Consider the following 19,548-nt stretch of genomic DNA (forward strand, 5'->3'; position numbering starts at 1 on the left):
TGAACTGAAAGCCACAGCAGTTGTAAACTATTGATTTCAATCCAATAATTCATATTACAGTTTGGCTTTGCAAAGACAGCACAGTTCAGGGACCAAAACATTACCATTTTAGAGTCTTTACTAATCTTGGTTTGACATCGCAAATGTTCAAAAGACAAGAACCACTAAGCCACAGGAGAAGCACTCAGTAATAACTACCTGCTTGATATGATCTGACAATACATCAGTTTGCCGCTTACATCGTAATCATGGTTTCAACTAACGGCTACTCAGAATTTATCCACAACTCCATTTCAATATAATCCTTCCACTTATACCCAAAAATTTAAAACAAAATTACTTTAACCACTTCCAGCATAGCAGTTTTAATATATCAATTAACAATTAAAGTGTGAAAGATGAGGTATTGTAAAATGTAATATTTGCAATGCCTAATATTTATGCGCTATTAACAATTGCAAGTAACATTAGATTCAGATTCTAAGCCAGACAGGTATAAGAATATTACTTGTTTCATAAGCTAGTGTTTTAATTTGGTGGCCCAAATCCTACTGTGGCAGTCTGAGAACTTGAATTTTGTTCAACAAATAATCTGGAGGCAAAAGTAACTAAAAAGTAATCATTTGGCTGTTATATTTTTGGGAAAAACCAATCTGATTCACTATCATCTTTTTCTAGTCAGACCTAAATTCACCTCCATTCCCAATCAAAACGTTAAAAAAAGAATTATGAAGCCGCTCATCGTACAGTCGGGCAATATCACTGGTTTGCCCGTGATCCCAATATTTCATCCATGAATTAAAATAAACAAAGATTGGATTATATTGTATTAACTTCTCTCCAAAGAATCTACATTAAACATGCATAAAGCACTCCATCAATTTTACCAGCAGAGCCAGAGGACTAGGAGTGATTTGATGGATTATGCAGATACTACTTTCCACGATGCATTAATGTTAGAAGGAAATGTCTTGACTAACTTAACCTACACGTCAATTTTATTTTAATTGACTAATTCAGGAGCTGACCATAATGCAGACAAAGGAGATTAAGAATATGATAAAATAAAAAAGACTACATATTGCATAACAGATTTGCTAAAGAACTAGATCTGTATTGTTGTATGTGCTAAATGCAATCCGAGGCAATCACTCAGGATTGAGAATGAATTTCTTCCATTTTGAAGGAAGTGAAGAAGAAAATAAGGAAAAATAAAAGAAAATGTCAGCTAACACAAAAAAGAGCCAAAAATCATTTTACAGCCATGTATACAGTATACAGGTGGCAAGAATCAGCTGAGGACAAATTGGGAATAAAGGCAATTTGTGTTTTGTGTGCAAGGCAAGGCCACAATACTTAATGAGAAAGAGCATACTGACGGAATTGCAATTGAAGTGGAGATGATAGAGGAAAATGTGAGTGAACATCATTGGCAGGATGCCCTGAAAAAGCTGACCATGCTAAAGAGTATTGCCTGGGGCAGATGGCTTGCATCCCTGGTCGCGAAGGGAACTTGAATAAAAGATCTTCCAATCTTCCTTAGATGTGGATGAGATGCCAGAAGTTTAGAAAATCACAAATATTAAAGGGCATAAAAGGACATCTCTAGAATGGTCAGTTTAAAAAAAACAGTGGCGGTTAAGCTTGTAGAAACAACAACAAAACTCAGGTAATTAACAGATTTGTGAAAGGCAGATTGTGATTGGCTAACTTACTTGGATTTTTTTGTGTAGTAATTGAAAATGTTGTTGAAGAGAATGCAATGGACATTGTATAGATTTTATTGAAGTGCACGAGGATGAGGATAGTTGTGTGACCTTACACTCAGGAAACTGTCAAGTCTCTGCCAGCTTCAGTAAAAAATGGTTGAAAGATAAAAAATTAGTCAGGGTGACATTTCAGACTGAAGAGTGGTAAGTGGTGTTCCTCAAATAGCAGTGCTGGAGTTATTGTTTTTGTTTTTTGTTTTTGTATTCCATTATTCAAGTTATTCCTATACATTCAGTGTAAAATTTTGAAATCTGTTGATAATACCAAACATGCAGGAGCTGTAAACAGTGATGATAATACCAACTGACTGCAATAGGCACGTAGGCAGGCAGAATATACGAGATGGTACATTTTTACAGAGGTAGGACAAGCATTATAGCTTAAATGGCACAGTTCTAATGTGCATATAAGAACCAAGGGATCTAAGAGTTCACCTGCACAGATTGTTTAAAGAAGGAAATACACATTTAGAGAGTAGTTTGCAAAATTTATGGAATCCCAGGCTTCATAAAAAAGTATTTAATACAAAAGCAAGAAAGTTATGCTGAACTCTACAGTTGTTGTTAAGCCAGAGTGTTGCATCTAGTTCTGGTCAAATGTTACAACATTTTGGAAATAGTGTGAAGATCCATGGGAGAGTTTTACCATAATGATTCCAGGGATAAGAGGTTTTGGTGATAAGAGTAGAAGTAAACCAGAATATCATAGGTTTAGAAAAAGGTGGATAAAGAAAATCTGTTATCATCAGCTTGTAGGACTGAAAAGCATAGATTTAAGAATTTAGGCAAAAGGGGGAATGTGAAGAAAAAAACACATAAAACACCTAAGTGTTCCCCATAGGAATAGAGTGTCAGGTTGGGACTAACTGAATTGCTTTACAGAGAATGGGTTCCATGGGCTGAAAGACTCCTATGCTAAAACAAGCTAATCACATTAAGAGCCCTGGTAGAATGTTATTTATTTCATGGTATTAGGTAAGAACCAAAGAAGAGCACAGCAAAAGGCAAAATCTCCATTGTCACAGACTGCTTGTGTTCTTCCTGCAGCATTCGACCAAGAGATCAAGCCAATGGAATATACATTTAAAGGGCTTTGCATCTGTTCAAGAAGGGCTTTTTCAAAATTTAATTTGGCATGATATCTACTGGTCACTATTCGTTCACCTGCCAACTGCACCTATCCTCTCCTCTCTCCAAGGAACTCAATGTGACTTACTGATGAGTAAGTAATGATGAGTGAGAGTATAGGAGGGAAATGGATCATCTGAATGTTGCCAGAACAACAACCTTGCTCGCAACAAAGTTAAGACCAAGGAGCTTGTTGTTGTTAACTATAGAAGAGGAAGGCTGAGAATCCATGAACCTGTCTGCATTGAAGGGTCATTGGTGGAGTCGTTAACTTCAAGGTCCTGGACGTGCATATCTCTGAAGATCAGTCCTGGAACCAGAATATTGATAAACCATTAAAATAAACTACTTCCTTAGAAGGTTAAGGAAATTCGATATGTTAATAAATACTCACTTGAGCATAAGCATATGGTAGAGAGCATATTGACTGGTTGCCTCAAGGCCTGGTTCGGCAACCGGAACACCCATGAACAAAGGAGATTACAAAATGTGGTGGACACCACCTCGCCCAGCACAAATACTGACCTCCCCTCCATCAAAGGGATCTATAGGAGGCAGCCAGCATACTCTTCATATCACCCCTGCTATCAGGAAAAAGGTATAGAGTTTGAAAACCAAGACATCCTGATTCAGGAATGGCCTCTTCTCAACAAACATCAAGGTATTAAACACCACAAACATCAACTAAGTTTCAAACCACGAACAGCCTTGGTTACACTAGGGAGAATGGGCTTTGTTTTGTTTTCCACTAATATTGGTTTTTTTAATTGAATTTCTTTTTGTTTGTTTTTATTATGTTATCTATTGAGTACTATATTTACAGTCCTGTTATACCACTGGAAGTAAGAATAACATAATCCCGTTTCGGTACATATGACAATTAATTACTTTTGACTCGTAAACTTAAAAATTAGGTAGCAAAGGCCAATCTATACAAAATCCTAATTAAAATAAAAGGTTTCTTCTCCCACGGCTGATGATATGCATGTGATCTACTTCACTTACTTTGCAGCTTTCAGCTATTAGGAAGCAAGTGAAATGGAAAAGGCAAAGTTATTTAAATAAATTACAAAATAAAGGAATAAAATAGTGGGAAATTCCAGACCAGTGCTAAACTTGCCTAGAAGTTCTGCAATTGCTTTCAATATCTCGTGTCAATCACAAGCAACGACCAACATTTCACATTCAACAGCTCACCGGAGATCCATATTGAAAAACACACGCGTGTTCTGAGTTAGGATAAATTCGGAACCCATTGCATGGGACTGATGATTGAAGAGTCGACCAATGAGTGTCCTTAAACACCTCCAACTCTTCTTTTTGAAGATGATACATAAAACTATACAAATCCTTATCCACAAATAACAGGCTCCATACCAGAGAAGTCAAACTTCCTAGAAGAAATAAACAACAAGCTCAAGAATGAGACCTAATCAGCATTGGATTGGGGCGGGTGGAGGCTGTTGCCCAGTCAGTCTGAGAATAAACCTACAAAGTACTACTTGGAAATTGAATAAAGAATTTAAAAGTTTGGAAGTATTAATTTAGGTAACTTGGATGCTATTGGGAAATAATTATCTGGTTGTAATTTGCAATATATAATCTACAATGTAATCACGAAACAGAAATGTTTGGGAGCAGGATAGCTGTTTCCTGCAAGGTTTGGCTTTCAGCCCAGCTGCTTGATGGTTTAATGACAGTGTTACGTGCAGAACGTGGACACACTGATAGTAAAATTCCAATGAAGTAAGTTATTGTACAAGTAAACACCTCAATCAAAGCAGAACTTGATAGGGCAGTGCTGTAAATTAATCGTATTTATTCTGGGACAGTAATTTTCAAGAATTCAAGAAAAAGACTTTCCCCAGCACCACCTCATTCCCCTTTTAAATAACGGTTTACAAACTGCAACATGAACATAGTTTTTCATTTAATTTTTAGCAGCCAATTAGACTATGTTTTAGACTAACGCAAAGAAAAATTGAGGATTAGCTATATTTGATGACTCATTAATTGAAATAGAAATTCTAGTACCGATTTCCCAACCAATGCCTCCTACAAGTATAATGCCATGCCAGAAGTTTTATGGTCACAGAACCATTTTTCTCGTTCCACAATTGTGCTAAACTTTAACAATTTAACAAATAACACTACCAGAATTTACTTCCAGTGGTGAGATACTCATACACTATGCTGTTGTTCATAGTTACTACTTATTTATCTTTTGTGGAGGTACCACTGTCAATTTGCTGTTATGCACAGTCCATGTCCCAAGCCTTGCATGATAAAACATTGTATCTGGGCAGGCTAGTAGAAGCCAAATCCACAAATCTGCTGAATCAATTTCCATCTGTCAAGCCATTGACATTCAAAAGTATTAAAAAAGATCAATGATACAAATGACAAATTCTTGACATGACTCAATTAAAAATGTTAATTAACCAATTGTTCTTTCAGCTATTCCTTTCTGTGGAAAGGAAAGGACTTTCTGTGGCTGCATTAATACTCATTTAGCTTACAAATTCCATAGCATAACTGCTAGAGAACTGCAGTACGTTTGTGCTCTGCCACTGGAATAAAACTTCAAAGTGCAGTCAGAGATGAGCAGCCGATATGTTTAGTTTACTTTATTATTGGCACATGTACCGAGGTACAGTGAAAAGCTGTTTTGTTGCGTGCTATCCAGTCAGTGAAAAGACTATATGTGGTTACAATCAAGCTGTCCAGTAGACAGATACAGGATAAAGAGTATAACATTTAGTGCAAGATAAAATCCACTAAATTTCGATTAACGATAGTTCAAAGGTCTCCAGTGGAGTAGCTGGGAAGTCAGGACAGCTTTCAAGTTGGTGAGAGGACAGTCCAGTTGCCTGATAACAGCTGGGAAGGAACTGTCCCTGAATCTGGAAGTATGCATTTCCAAAACTTCTAATCCTCTTGCCTGATGGGAGAGGGGAGAATAGGGAATGACTGGGGCGTGACCGGTCCTTGATTATGCTGGTGGCCTTGCCGAGGCAGCATGGTGTAGATGGAGTCAATGGAAAGAAGGTTAGTTTACATGATGGACTGATCTTCGTCTACAACTCTCTGCAATTTCTTGCGGACTTGCAAGGAGCTGTTCCCAAACCATGCTGCGATGCATCCTGATAAAATGCTTTCCACAGTGCATCTGTAGAGGTTGGCGAGGCGTGTTGGGGACATGCCAAACTTCTTAAGCCTTCTAAGGAAGAAGAGGCATTTGGGTGCTTTATTGGTCATTGTTTCAATGTGGCTGGTCCTAGAAAAATTGCTGGTGATATTTATTTCTAAGAACCTGAAGCTATCAACCATCTCTACTTCAGGGTATATATACCAGGGTATGTGTGCTGCTTTGCTTCTTGAAGTCGATCACAATCTCCATTGTTTTGCTGACATTGAGGGAAAGGTTAACTTGGTACCAGGTGCGAGGTTCTCAATCTCCTTCCTGTACTCTGCCTCGTGATTATTTGATATCTGGCCCACTACGGTCGTCCTCTTCGAATATGTAAATTGAGTTGGATTCGTATTTGGCTGCACAATCAAGAGTATAAAACATAGAAAATAGGTGCAGGAGGAGGCCATTTGACCATTCAAGCCAGCACCGCTGGTATAAGGAGTATTGATTGTGGTCTATTCGTCAGGAAGTCAAAGATCCAGTTGCAGAGGTGAGTGCTGACTCCACATTTCACGAGTTTGGATATTAGCTTGGATGGGATAATGGTATTGAATGCAGAACTGGAGTCTATGAGGAGTCTGGCGTAGGAGCCCAGGGCCTTCTGCCCTTTCTTACCCAGGCATCCAGGTTGATTGGTAAGCTGAATTTAATACATTGCATAACCAGCCTCTCAAAGCACTTCATGATGGTGGATATCAAGAACACTGGACGGTAGGCACGAGTTCTTGCTTTTCTTTAGCACTGATGTTAGTGGTCTTCTTGAAACCATAGAAACATAGAAAATAGGTGCAGGAGGAGGCCATTCGGCCCTTCGAGCCAGCACCACCATTCATTGTGATCATGGCTGATGGGTACCCCAGAACAGAGTAGATAGAGATTAAAGATGTCCATGAACACTCCCGCTAGTTGGTCTGCGTAGTTCTTAAGGACGTGGCCAGGGACTCCGTCCAAGCCAGTTGCCTTCCATGGTTCACCCTCAGGAAAGCCGATTTAACTTCTGCAAAAGTGACCCTGGGAAAAGGCACACTCAAGTCTGACAGGATGGATGTCATGGCCCTGTTGGCCTTCTGCTCAAAGTGAGCATAGGTGTAGAATTAGGCCATTTAGCCCATCGTCTACTCCGTCATTCAATCATGGCTGATCTATCGCTCCCTCCTAACCCCTCCTAACCCCATTCTCCTGCCATCTCCCCATAACCTCTGACACCTAATCAAGAATCTATCTCTGCCTTAAAACTATCCACTGACTTGGCCACTACAGCCTTTGTGGCAAAGAATTCCACAGATTCACCACCTTCTGACTAAAGAAATTTATCCTCATTTCCTTCCTAAAAGAACGTCTTTGAATTCTGAGGCTATAACCTCTAGTCCCAGACTCCCAACAGTGGAAACATCCTCTCCATTCCATTCAATCCAAACCTTTCACTATTCTGTATGTTTCAATGAGGTCCCCCCTCATTCTTCTAAACTCCAGCGAGTACAGGCCCAGTGCCGACAAACGCTCATCATAGGTTAATCTACTCATTCCTGGGATCATTCTTGTAAACCTCCTCTGGATCCTCGTCAGAGCCTGCACATCATTCCTCAGATATGGTGCCCAAAATTGCTCACAATATTCCAAATGTGGTCTTACCAGCTACTTATAGACTTACATCCCTGTTTTTGTATATAAGCCCTCTTGAAATAAATGCTAGCTGTATATGAAGTGAGCAAAGCAGAAGAGCGGAAACTATAGGCTGTGTGATGTAATTAAAGTAAAGGGGGAGATGTGATGTATATGTAATGTAAATGCCAGTGCCCTCTTGAGGCCAAGAGCAGAAGCTGGCCAATGGGCTTGTGCCTTGTGACTGAGGACAGGTGACCTTCTAGGGCCAATGGGCTTGTGCCTTGTGACTGAGGTCAGAGGACCTTCTAGAAGTTTCCTGGTGAAGGATCAGTAATAAAATCTTCTTACAAGAAGTCGGGCGTATATTCATTGTGCTAGCCACAACAGGGTCTTACAGAGGACATTACATGGTTCATTGTGCTAGCCACAACAGGGTCTTACAGAGGACATTACATGGTGTCAGAAGTAAAAAGCAACTAAAGAAAAGAATGTCTGGGCACTCTCCCTGCAAGGGAACTTGGCCAAGAATTATAAGGACTGGATAAGGGCATTCCAGCTGTACGAGACGGCAACAGAGCTGACGAGTAAGCCAGAAAAGATTTGGTGTGCAACGTTCCTCCACGTAGCAGGGCCGGCCGCTCAGCAGATTTATGAAACCTTTCAGTTTGCCCAGGAGGAATGTGATAAAATACAACCGCTGAAGAATAAGTTTCAGACATACTGTGAACCAAAGAAAAACCTAACTGTCTCAAGATATATCTTTAATACACTTGATCAGCGGCGAGGGGAGACCTTCTCCAGCTACCTGACTGCAGTAAAGTCTTTGGCTAATGATTGCGAATTTGGCATTATCCATGACTCGTTGCTACGAGACAGAATCGTCTGTGGCATCACCAGCCAGCCGCTCCGGGAGAAACTACTACAATGTGATGATTTAACACCGGAAAAATGCAGTAACATGTGTTTGATCGCCGAGGTATCAGCCGAACACATGAAGCAGATTGCCCCGACCGCCATCGACACCGAAGAGACTGTTGATTACATGAAGCGTTGGGTTTGGAGGCTGGGGGGAATGAAAAATGACAACCACGCAAACTCTATCCTTGTTTTATCTGGGAGGAGGGGGTGCGATGAGACATGGGTGAGTGCTCCATCCACAACAGCAGAGGGGAAAACCATGTTTACTGAAGAGAGGGGATCTCAGAGTGGAAAGCCTCATCCTGGAGGCAGATATAGCTGAGATGGAGATATTGAGGTAAGGGAATAAGGTCTTGAAAGAAGTTGGCTGGGAGGAGGTATAGTCAAGGTAACTGTGGGAGTCAGTGGATTTGTACTAGACATCAGTTGATAGTCTGTCCTCTATAATGGAGATAGAGATCAAGAAAGGGCAAAAGATATCAGAGAAAGTCCATGTGCAATAGTGGGTAGCATGGATTTAATGGTAAAGTAGATGAAATCGACAATTTCTGAAGAAGTGTAGGAAAGAACTGCAGATGCTGGTTTAAATCAAAGATAGACACAAAATGCTGGAGTAACAGGCAGCATCTCTGGAGAGAAGGAATGGGTGACGTTTTGGATTGACATGCTTCTTCAGACTCTGAAGAGGTGCAGGAGGCAGGTCTGATGCAATCATTGATGTGGCAGAGATAGTGTTGGTGATTGGTGCCGGGGTATGTTTGGAACAAGGAGTGATCAGTATAACGAACAAAGTGACTGGCCTAGGTGGGGCCCATGCTAGTGCCCATGGCTACACCTTTGACTTGAAGAACGTGAGGAGTCAAAAGAAAAGCTGTTAACAAGAGCAGATCTGCCAGGCAGAGGAGAGTGTTAATTGAGGGGAATTGATTGGTTTTCTATTCAAGATAGAACCGAGGGCCCCAAGTCTTCCTGCTTAGGAATAAGTTATAAAGAGACCGAACATCCATGGTAAAGATGTGGCCAATGAATTGTAAGTTATTAAAGTGGTGCGGAGCGTGTGTGATGTCCCAATGCAGGTGGGAAGGGACAGGACAAGGGAGGGACATGATAGAATCAACGTAATTGGAGATTTCAGTGAGGCATATCAGAAACGATGGGCCTACTTGTGGATTTTGAGAAGGAGATGGAAAAGAGCAGTAAGGGATAATGTTGGAGGCCGGGGAGGAAAGTTTGCTAGAGGTGATAAGATCTCTCTATGGAATGCAGGAAGGGGTGGGAACAGGACGATGTGACTGATGGTGGGGTCATATTGACTCAACAGAAATCGGAAAGGAGTAAAACTGGGTAGATGTGACTGGGGTGATGGAATCCCTTTGACTATGGATAGCGGAGAAGGGTGAGGACAGGGTGATGTCAATGGTGCCGGGATAACGTTGCTGTACATGATATCACATAACTATATAATAGTTGGCAGTACCATGATCCAGTAATATTATGCTAAAGGTATTTTGTTTTGGAAGAGACGCATGTCAACTAAATTGTTTGCAAGATCGCAAGCTGTGCAAGATACTGGTGAGGCCACAGTTGCAATAGACAATAGACAATAGGTGCAGGAGTAGGCCATTCAGCCCTTCGAGCCAGCACCGCCATTCAATGCGATCATGGCTGATCACTATCAATCAGTACCCCGTTCCTGCCTTCTCCCCATACCCCCTCACTCCGCTTTCCTTAAGAGCTCTATCCAGCTCTCTCTTGAAAGCATCCAACGAACTGGCCTCCACTGCCTTCTGAGGCAGAGAATTCCACACCTTCACCACCCTCTGACTGAAAAAGTTCTTCCTCATCTCCGTTCTAAATGGCCTACCCCTTATTCTCAAACTGTGGCCCCTTGTTCTGGACTCCCCCAACATTGGGAACATGTTATCTGCCTCTAATGTGTCCAATCCCCTAATTATCTTATATGTTTCAATAAGATCCCCCCTCATCCTTCTAAATTCCAGTGTATACAAGCCCAATCGCTCCAGCCTTTCAACATACGACAGTCCCGCCATTCCGGGAATTAATCTAGTGAACCTACGCTGCACGCCCTCCATAGCAAGAATATCCTTCCTCAAATTTGGAGACCAAAACTGCACACAGTACTCCAGGTGCGGTCTCACCAGGGCCCGGTACAACTGTAGAAGGACCTCTTTGCTCCTATACTCAACTCCTCTTGTTACGAAGGCCAGTATTGTGTTGTTTTGGTCACACTGCTTTGGAAAAAAAGTTGTTAAGCTGGAAAGAGTGCAGAGAAGATTTCAGAGGATGTTGCCAGGACTTAAAGGATTGAGCTATAGGGAGAGGTTAGGCAGGCTAGGATTGTATTCCTTGGAGCCCAGGAGGATGAGAGGTGATCTTCTGGAGGTATGTATAGATATATATACAATTGAGATATCAACTCAATTGATATTTTGTCACAAAGGGTAACTAGAGGAGTCCCTCAGATGTAATATGAGGAGAGATTGCATTGGCTAGGTCTCTATATTACAGCCATACAGCGTAGAAACAAGCCCTCTGGCCCAACTTGCTGACCAACATGCCCTATCCACGCTAGTGACTTCTGCCCACGTTTGGCCTAGATCTTTTCTAAACCTATCCTTTCCATGTACCTGTCCAAATGTTTTTTTAATGTGGTGATCATACCTGCCTCAACTACCTCCTCTGGCAGCTCATTCCATATACGTACCACCCTTTCTGTAAAATAAGCTGCCCCTCAGGTTCCTATTAAATCTTTCCACCTTAAACCCATGCCCTTTGGTTCTTGTTTCCCTTGCTCTGGGTAAAACACTGTGCATTTACCATATCTATTCCTCTCATGATCTTATACACTTCTATAAAATCATCCCTCATCATCCTGTGACCCAAGCAATAAAGTCCTAGCCTGCTGAACCTCTCCCTACAGCTCAGGCACCTCGAGTCCTGGCAACATCCGCGGAAATCTTCTCTGCGCCTTTTCCAGCTTAACAACATCTTTCCTATAAAAGGGTGACTGCAACTGAACACAACTGGTCACCAATGTCTTGTACAACTGTAACATAACCTGCCAACTTCTATAGTCAATACCCTGACTGATAAAGGCCAATGTACCAAAAGCCTTCTTGACCTCCCTATCAAGGAACTATGTATTTGCACTCCTAGATCCTTCTGCTCTACAGAGCCGTGGTTAGAATTCCCAAAATGCAACACCTCGCACGTCTGTATTATACTCCATCAACCATTCCTCCGCCCACGCCCAACTGATCAAGATCCTGCTGCAATTTTTGACAACCATCTTTGCTATCTACAATACCACCCACTTTCATGTCATCTGCAATCTTACTAATCATGCCTGGTACATTCTCATCCAAATCATTGATATAAATGACATCTGCAATGGGCACACCACTAGTTATAGGCCTCCAGTCTGGAAAACTAAATTCCACCATCACCCACTGCTTCCTTCCGTGAAGTCAGCTAGCTCTCCTTGCAATCTAACCTTTCACAGCAGCTTATCATGCGGACGCTTGTCAAATGCCAGAGCAGCCTACCATGCAGAACCTTGTCAAATGGTGTATAAGATCATGCGAATAAATAGGGCAGATGCAGTCTTTGAGTCAGAGTAGGGGAATCCGGAACCAAAGGTTTAAGCTGAAATGGAAAAGATTTAATGGGAATCCAAGGGGCAACTATTTCACACAGAGGGTCGTGGGTATATGGAATAAGCTGTCAGATGAGGTAGTTGAGACAGAAGCTGTATAAACATTTAAGACATTTGGATAGGTACATGGATAGAAAAGGTTTAGAGGGATATTGATCAAAGGCGGGCAGGTGGGACAAGTGTGGAGGGGGCACCTTGGTTGGCATGGGCAAGCTGGGCTGAAAGGACTGTTTCTGTGCTGTATGACTCTGTAACACTCTTTCTCAGTAACACTGATATAAATGGAACATTCATTATTCTTAACCAAAACCTATAATCAAGACGCTTCATAATAAACTGTTTTTATGAATGAGCACATTGGTAATTCTTTGAGAAACAGTATGATAGACAATAGACAATAGGTGCATGAGTAGGCCATTCGGCCCTTCGAGCCAGCACCACCATTCAATGTGATCATGGCTGATCATTCTCAATCAGTACCCCGTTCCTGCCTTATCCCCATACCCCCTGACTCCACTATCCTGAAGAGCTCTATCTAGCTCGCTCTTGAATGCATTTAGAGAATTGGCCTCCACTGCCTTCTGAGGCAGAGAATTCCACAGATTTACAACTCTCTGACTGAAAAGGTTTTTCCTCATCTCCGTTCTAAATGGCCTACCCCTTCCTCTTAAACTGTGGCCCCTGGTTCTGGAGTCCCCCAACATTGGGAACACGTTTCCTGCCTCTAAAGTGTCCAACCCCTTAATAATCTTATATGTTTCGATAAGATCCCCTCTCACCCTTCTAAATTCCAGTGTATACAAACCTAGTCTCTCCAGTCTTTCAACATATGACAGTCCCATCATTCCGGGAATTAACCTAGTAAACCTACGCTGCACGCCCTCAATAGCAAGAATATCCTTCCTCAAATTTGGAGACCAAAACTGCACACAGTAGACAATAGACAATAGACAATAGACAATAGGTGCAGGAGTAGGCCATTCAGCCCTTCGAGCCCATTCAGTACTCCAGTTGCGGTCTCACTAGGGCCCTGCACAACTGCAGAAGGACCTCTACTCTTTGCTCCTATACTCAACTCCTCTTATTATGAAGGCCAACATTCCATTGGCTTTCTTCACTGCCTGCTGTACCTGCATGCTTACGTTCTGTGGCTGATGCACTAGGACACCCAAATCTCGTTGTACGTCCACTTTTCCTAACTTAACACCATTCAGATAATAATCTGCCTTCCGATTCTTACCACCAAAGTGGATAGCCTCACACTTATCCACATTCAACTGCATCTGCCATGCATCCGCCCACTCACACAACCTGTCCAAGTCATCCTGCAACCTCATAGCATCTTCCTCACAGTTCACACTGCCACCCAGCTTTGTGTCATCTGCAAATTTGCTAATGGTACTTTTAATCCCTTCATCCAAGCCATTAATGTATATTGTAAATAGCTGCGGTCCCAGCACCGAGCCTTGCGGTACCCCACTAGTCACTGCCTGCCATTCTGAAAGGGACCCATTTATCCCCACTCTTTGCTTTCTGTCTGCCAACCAATTTTCTATCCATGTTGGTACCCTACCCCTAATACCATGTGCTCCAATTTTGCCCGCTAATCTCCTATGTGGGACCTTGTCGAAGGCTTTCTGAAAGTCGAGGTACACCACATCCACCGGCTCTCCCCTGTCAATTTTCCTATTTACATCCTGCTGATAGTGCTTGAAACATTTATCCTAATTCAATAAGATAATAGGACCCATACCTATTAAATTATTCAAACTAAATGAAGCAAATTAGAACAAAGTGAAAATTATCTAATGCTAAATGACGATAACTTACCTGCTAGGTTTGTATACACTGCTATAATGTCCCAACTTTTCCCCACAAAGCATTATAAGTTTATCAAGTGATGAAAGAAGGAACTCTATTGCATTGCAATTGTCTTTGATGCCTCTGATCCAAACGATCTGGTCACCCCGCAGGTGTCTTTTGGAGTAACTAGTTCTCCGACCCGCTAACTGCCCATCATGAAACTCTCCAACAAAATGCAAATTACGAACTTCTTCAAAGATGCAATCGCCAATTACAGTTCCCAAAAAATTGTCAATGTAATAATAACCATGTTCATTCAAACGAGGCACGATGGACTCTCTCGCTAGTTTCTCAAGATCTGAAAGCATCTTGCTATTGCGTAAATCGGTTCTCAGCAGAGGATCCAGTGTTGCTATATTTTTCGAATGTGCCACCAGTTTGGGGAAACTTTTGGCCAGGGAGATTCCGCCGGATATCTCACAAACCCGCTTTTACTCGCAGGTAGTCGGTCGCAGAAAGCCCAAGCAAAATGTAATTCAACGCGAACCCGTCGGCTATAGCGCCGTGGGGATTCAAGATTGTTACAACCCGAAAGAACAGGCGACGTGCCATAACTCACTGGAGGCGACGTGCCGAGTGTGCGTGGGGGAGGAGCCAGGAATGTGAGTTGGCCCAGTGATCGGCGCCATTGAGGAATCCCTGGACGGCATGTACGCAATGTCTTGTGGAGCGGCATGGGGGGGGGGGGATTACCACCCAGTCTCCCCTTGACCCCCAAATTCTTCATATTTGATGAAATCGGCATTGGTGTAAAGTAGCAGGAAATAGTAATAAGATGTAATGGAGCTGAAGGTCAGAATGGAGATAAATACAAAATAATTATCTGAATTTACCAGTGCTAGGTTGTTGGAAATTTTAAAATAAAAATGTAAAGATTAAAATTAGGAATGAGTCTCAAGGCTGCAAGGTGTCTGGTGTCAGAAAAAAACCCTTGTAATGCTGTTACTGAGATATAAAGTTATTGCAACTAAATATACAAGACCTCTCTGAAACTGCACCTAGAGGAGTTGTTTCCTTACCCAAGAGAGAAAGTACTGAGCAAATTTCTTCACATAGCAGGTGGTGAGTCTTCTGAATAATCTTCCCTGGAATAATGGCCCGGACAGGATGGAGGCAAGCAGAATGTTACCCCAGAACCAGGTAATCTCAAAATAAGGAGTTGACAATTTAGAGTCATAGAGTGAGACAGTGTAGAAACAGGCCCTTCGGCCCAACTCGCCCACACCGGCCAACAATGTCCCAGCTACACTAGTTCCACTTCCCTGCGCTTGGTCCATATTCCTCCAAACCTGTCCTATCCATGTACCTGTCTAACTGTTTCATAAACTATGGGATAGTCCCAGCCTCAACTACCTCCTCTGGCAGCTTGTTCCATACACCCACCACCCTTTGTGTAAAAAAGATACCCCTCAGATTCGTATTAAATCTTCTCCCATTCATCTTGAACCTATGTCCTCGATTCCCCTACTCTGGGCATAAGACTATGCATCTACCCAATCTATTCCTCATGATTTTGTATACCTCTATAAGATCTCCACTCATCCTCCAGCACTCCATGGAATAGAGACCCAGCCTACTCAACCTCTCACCCCCTCTAGTCCTGGCAACATCCTTGTAAATCTTTTCTGAACCCTTTCATGCTTGACAATATCTTTCCTATAACATGGTGCCCAGAACTGAACACAATATTCTAAATGCGGTCTCACCAACATCTTATACAACTGCAACATGACCTCCCAATTTGTATTCTCAATACTCTGACTGATGAAGATTACAATAAAAAGACATTTCTTCACGCAAAGGGCAGTGAATCATTAGAATTCTCTAACATGGAGTGTGATAGTGTTCCATTGTTGAGTTCATTTTCAAAATAGATATTGATACATTTCTAGATATTAAAGGAATCAATAGATATGGAGACAGTACAGCAAAGTGGAGCTGAAGTGTCATGATCCCAATTGAATGGCAGAGCAGGTTTGAAGAGCTGGACACACATTACTCCTGCTCTTATTTCTTATATTTTTATGTTTTTAGATCCTAATTCTGCTTTGTTTGTTTTGAACATTTTTATTCAGAATGACATGTTTTAGCTGTGAAAGCAGAAATGGGTTTAGGTTGAACTACGAAAGAAAAAGAAAAAGCAATTGAATAAGAATGGTTCTGCAACAGGAGAACCACCAACATTTTTAAAAAACTACACATTCTGGTTTACCTTAAGTACTATTTGAAAAGCAGCTAAATAAATGATGGATTAAATGATATGAAAGAACAGGATCATTTGATAATCAAAATCATTCATAATCATGAGGCCATATGTGGAATGGCTGTCAAGGGTTATGGAACTTTAAATAAGAAATGAAATTAATCTAACTGAATGGTGTAGCATTCATGGGCAACAGAATAGCCCAATCTTCCAAACACATCTCAAACATGCCCCTTTCCTCCACCATTCATACCTTCAGCCACTTTAAAACTAACGTGCAAATAGCACGCAATTGGGAAAGCTGATGGTATGTTGGCCTTCAGTGCAAGAGTACAACAATATAGATGTCTTAAACCAATTATATAGGGCTTGGTGAGACCACATCTGGAGTATTGGGTTGTAGTGGGTCTGGACGCAGTAGGAATCAGGCAAGACGCCAGGTAGGTATTAACAGTAATTTAATCCAGCAACAGAACATCCACACTCTTCAGTCTCAAGCACGAGTTATCTCTCTAGCCCCTTCAGGCAAACCCCGTAGCACTAGTCCCTTCCCCAGCCCTGTCCAACCCGTGCCGAGGGGGATGATCCAGGGAGTGGCCTAATCCCCGGGTACGGCCACAGGACCCCCCTCCCCCAAGAACCGGAGATGACCAGCCCGTGTGCACACCACGGCGGTCGCAGGAACCGGAACCACACTGCCAGGCGAAGAAACCTGCATGGACGCTGGGGGTAAGGGCCGGGACGCAGGACGACCTCGAGGGTGAGGCCGTGCCAATAGGACCGGCTGGCTATTGTCCACGTTTGCTGGCTTCAAGTAGTTGAGCCATGGCCGACCACAGTTCGGAGGTGAATTGTGGCCCCTGGTCGGACGTAATGTCAAGCGGCACTCCAAATCTAGCAATCCAGTGTGCTGGCAAGGCACGGGCACAAGTAGCGGCAGAAGTGTCTGCCAGTGGAGCTGCTTCCGGACACCGCGCGAAATGGTCGACCACGGTCAGGAGGTGGGTGAAGACCTGAGAAGGCGGCAGCGGCCCCACGATGTCCACGTTGATGTCCACGTGGATGTGGTCGAACCGCTGGCGAGGGACGATGAACTCCTGGAGCGGCGCTCGCACATGCCGCTGTACTTTGGCAGTTTGGCATGGGATGCAGGTGCACGCCCAATGCCCAACCTGTTTACGTAACCGGTGCCACACGAAACGGGAAGCCACGACGGCCGTCGTCGCCCGAATGGAAGGGTGGGCTAGCCCTTGGAGCACCTCGAACACTCTGCGCCGCCATGGCGGAGATCCGACGGCAGCTGCTGCAGGTAAGCATGTTTAAATAAAAAGCAGGGCTCGTGGTCGCCCATCAGGGCCAGCATATCGCCCAGCAGTACCGACAGGCGGCGGTCACCCAGGCCAGTCATCTGTAGAATCTGAGTCGCCCGCTCGGCCTCGTTGAGGCTGAACTTCTGGAGGAGAAAGGCCTTGAGGCCCTCATACTTATTACCCGCCAGGGGGGCACGGAGGAAAGGTCTGACCCGTCACTCAGTGGCCTGGTCGAGGGCGCCGATATCGTAAAAGTACTTGGTTGCGTCGGCGGTCACTCCCCGCAGTGCAAACTGCGCCTCAGCCTGGTCAAACCACAAATCAGGGTCGTCGGTCCAAAGGGGAGGCAGCTTCAACGCCACGGCGTGGAGAGCGGTGCGGTCGGCAGGGTCCACGGGGTGGGTTCCGGCAGGGTCCAGAGGCGGCTGACCGGCACGGCCGGGTAGTGCGTGTTGCGGAACGATCGGGTCCATCGTGACTTGCGAGGAAATGTCGAGGGTCACCAGTGTAGTGGGTCTGGACGCAGTAGGAATCAGGCAAGACGCCAGGTAGGTATTAACAGTAATTTAATCCAGCAATAGAACATCCACACGCTCTTCAGTCTCAAGCACGAGTTATCTCTCGAGCCCCTTCAGGCAATCCCCGTAGCACTAGTCCCTTCCCCAGCCCTGTCCAACCCGTGCCGAGGAGGAAGATCCAGGGAGTGGCCTAATCCCCGGGTACCGCCACAGTGTACTATTTTGTTCTTCTTACGTAAAAATGGACAGACTTGCAATTAATATTTTGTCACAAAGGGTCACCAGTGTTTCTTCAGATGTAATATGAGGAGAGATTGAGTTGGCTAGGCCTCTATATTAGAGACATACAGCGTTGAAACAGGCCCTCTGGCCACATTTGCCCACGCTGACCAATATGGCCCATCCACACCCATCCCACCTGCCTCTGTTTGGGCAACTCGAAGGCCAGCAGCATAAACAAGGACGAGTCGCTCCCTGGCCACTCCCTCTTCTCCCTTCTCCCATTGGGCAAAAGGTATAGAAGTGTAAAAACACACACCTCCAAATTCAGGGGCAGTTTCTTTCCAGTTGTTATCAGGCAGCTGAACCATTCTACCACAACAAGAGAGTGGTCGGAACTACTATTGGACTATCTTTGATTGGACTTTACTGGTTTTACCTTGCACTAAATGTTATTCCCTTATCATACACCAGAACACTGCGAATAGCTCAATTATATTCATGTTTTGGCTTACCGCTGGCTTGTTAGCACGCAACAAAGTTTTTTCACTGTACGTCGGTACACGTGACAATAAACTAAATGAAACCTCTCCTATTCATGTACCTGTCCAAATGTCTTTTAAACATTATGAAAGTACCTGCCTCAACTATTTTCTCTGGCAGCTCATTGCATATACGAATCACCCTTTCTGTAAAAAGGTTGCCCCTCAGCTTCCTTTTAAGCCTCTTCCCCCTCACTTTTTAACAATAGACAATAGACAATAGGTGCAGGAGTAGGCCATTCGGCCCTTCGAGCCAGCACCGCCATTCAATGTGATCATGGCTGATCATTCTCAATCAGTACCCCGTTCCTGCTTTCTCCCCATACCCCCTGATTCCGCTATCCTTAAGAGCTCTATCTAGCTCTCTCTTGAATGTATTCAGAGAATTGGCCTCCACTGCCCTCTGAGGCAGAGAATTCCACAGATTCACAACTCTCTGACTAAAAAAGTTTTTCCTCATCTCTGTTCTAAATGGCCTACCCCTTATTCTTAAACTGTGGCCCCTGGTTCTGGACTCCCCCAACATTGGGAACATGTTTCCTGCCTCTAACATGTCCAACCCCTTAATAATCTTATACGTTTCGATAAGATCCCCTCTCATCCT

General features: G+C 43.4%; 1 protein-coding gene across 3 annotated transcripts in view; it reads right to left on the bottom strand.

Moving 5' to 3' along the window:
• egln3 (egl-9 family hypoxia-inducible factor 3) overlaps positions 1 to 19,548 on the bottom strand; it is a 43,022-nt gene that overhangs the window by 9,464 nt on the left and 14,010 nt on the right. The window contains exon 1 of one of the 3 annotated variants that reach the window (XM_078407158.1): positions 14,120 to 14,232. The exons of the other annotated variants lie outside the window; for them this stretch is intronic. The gene's annotated coding sequence lies outside the window, so the exon portion shown is untranslated. Of the gene's footprint in view, positions 1 to 14,119; positions 14,233 to 19,548 lie in introns of those variants that run through there. 3 annotated transcript variants of the gene reach the window in all.

Source organism: Rhinoraja longicauda, chromosome 10 (genome assembly GCF_053455715.1).
Source record: "Rhinoraja longicauda isolate Sanriku21f chromosome 10, sRhiLon1.1, whole genome shotgun sequence".
NCBI classification, from domain to species: domain Eukaryota; kingdom Metazoa; phylum Chordata; class Chondrichthyes; order Rajiformes; family Arhynchobatidae; genus Rhinoraja; species Rhinoraja longicauda.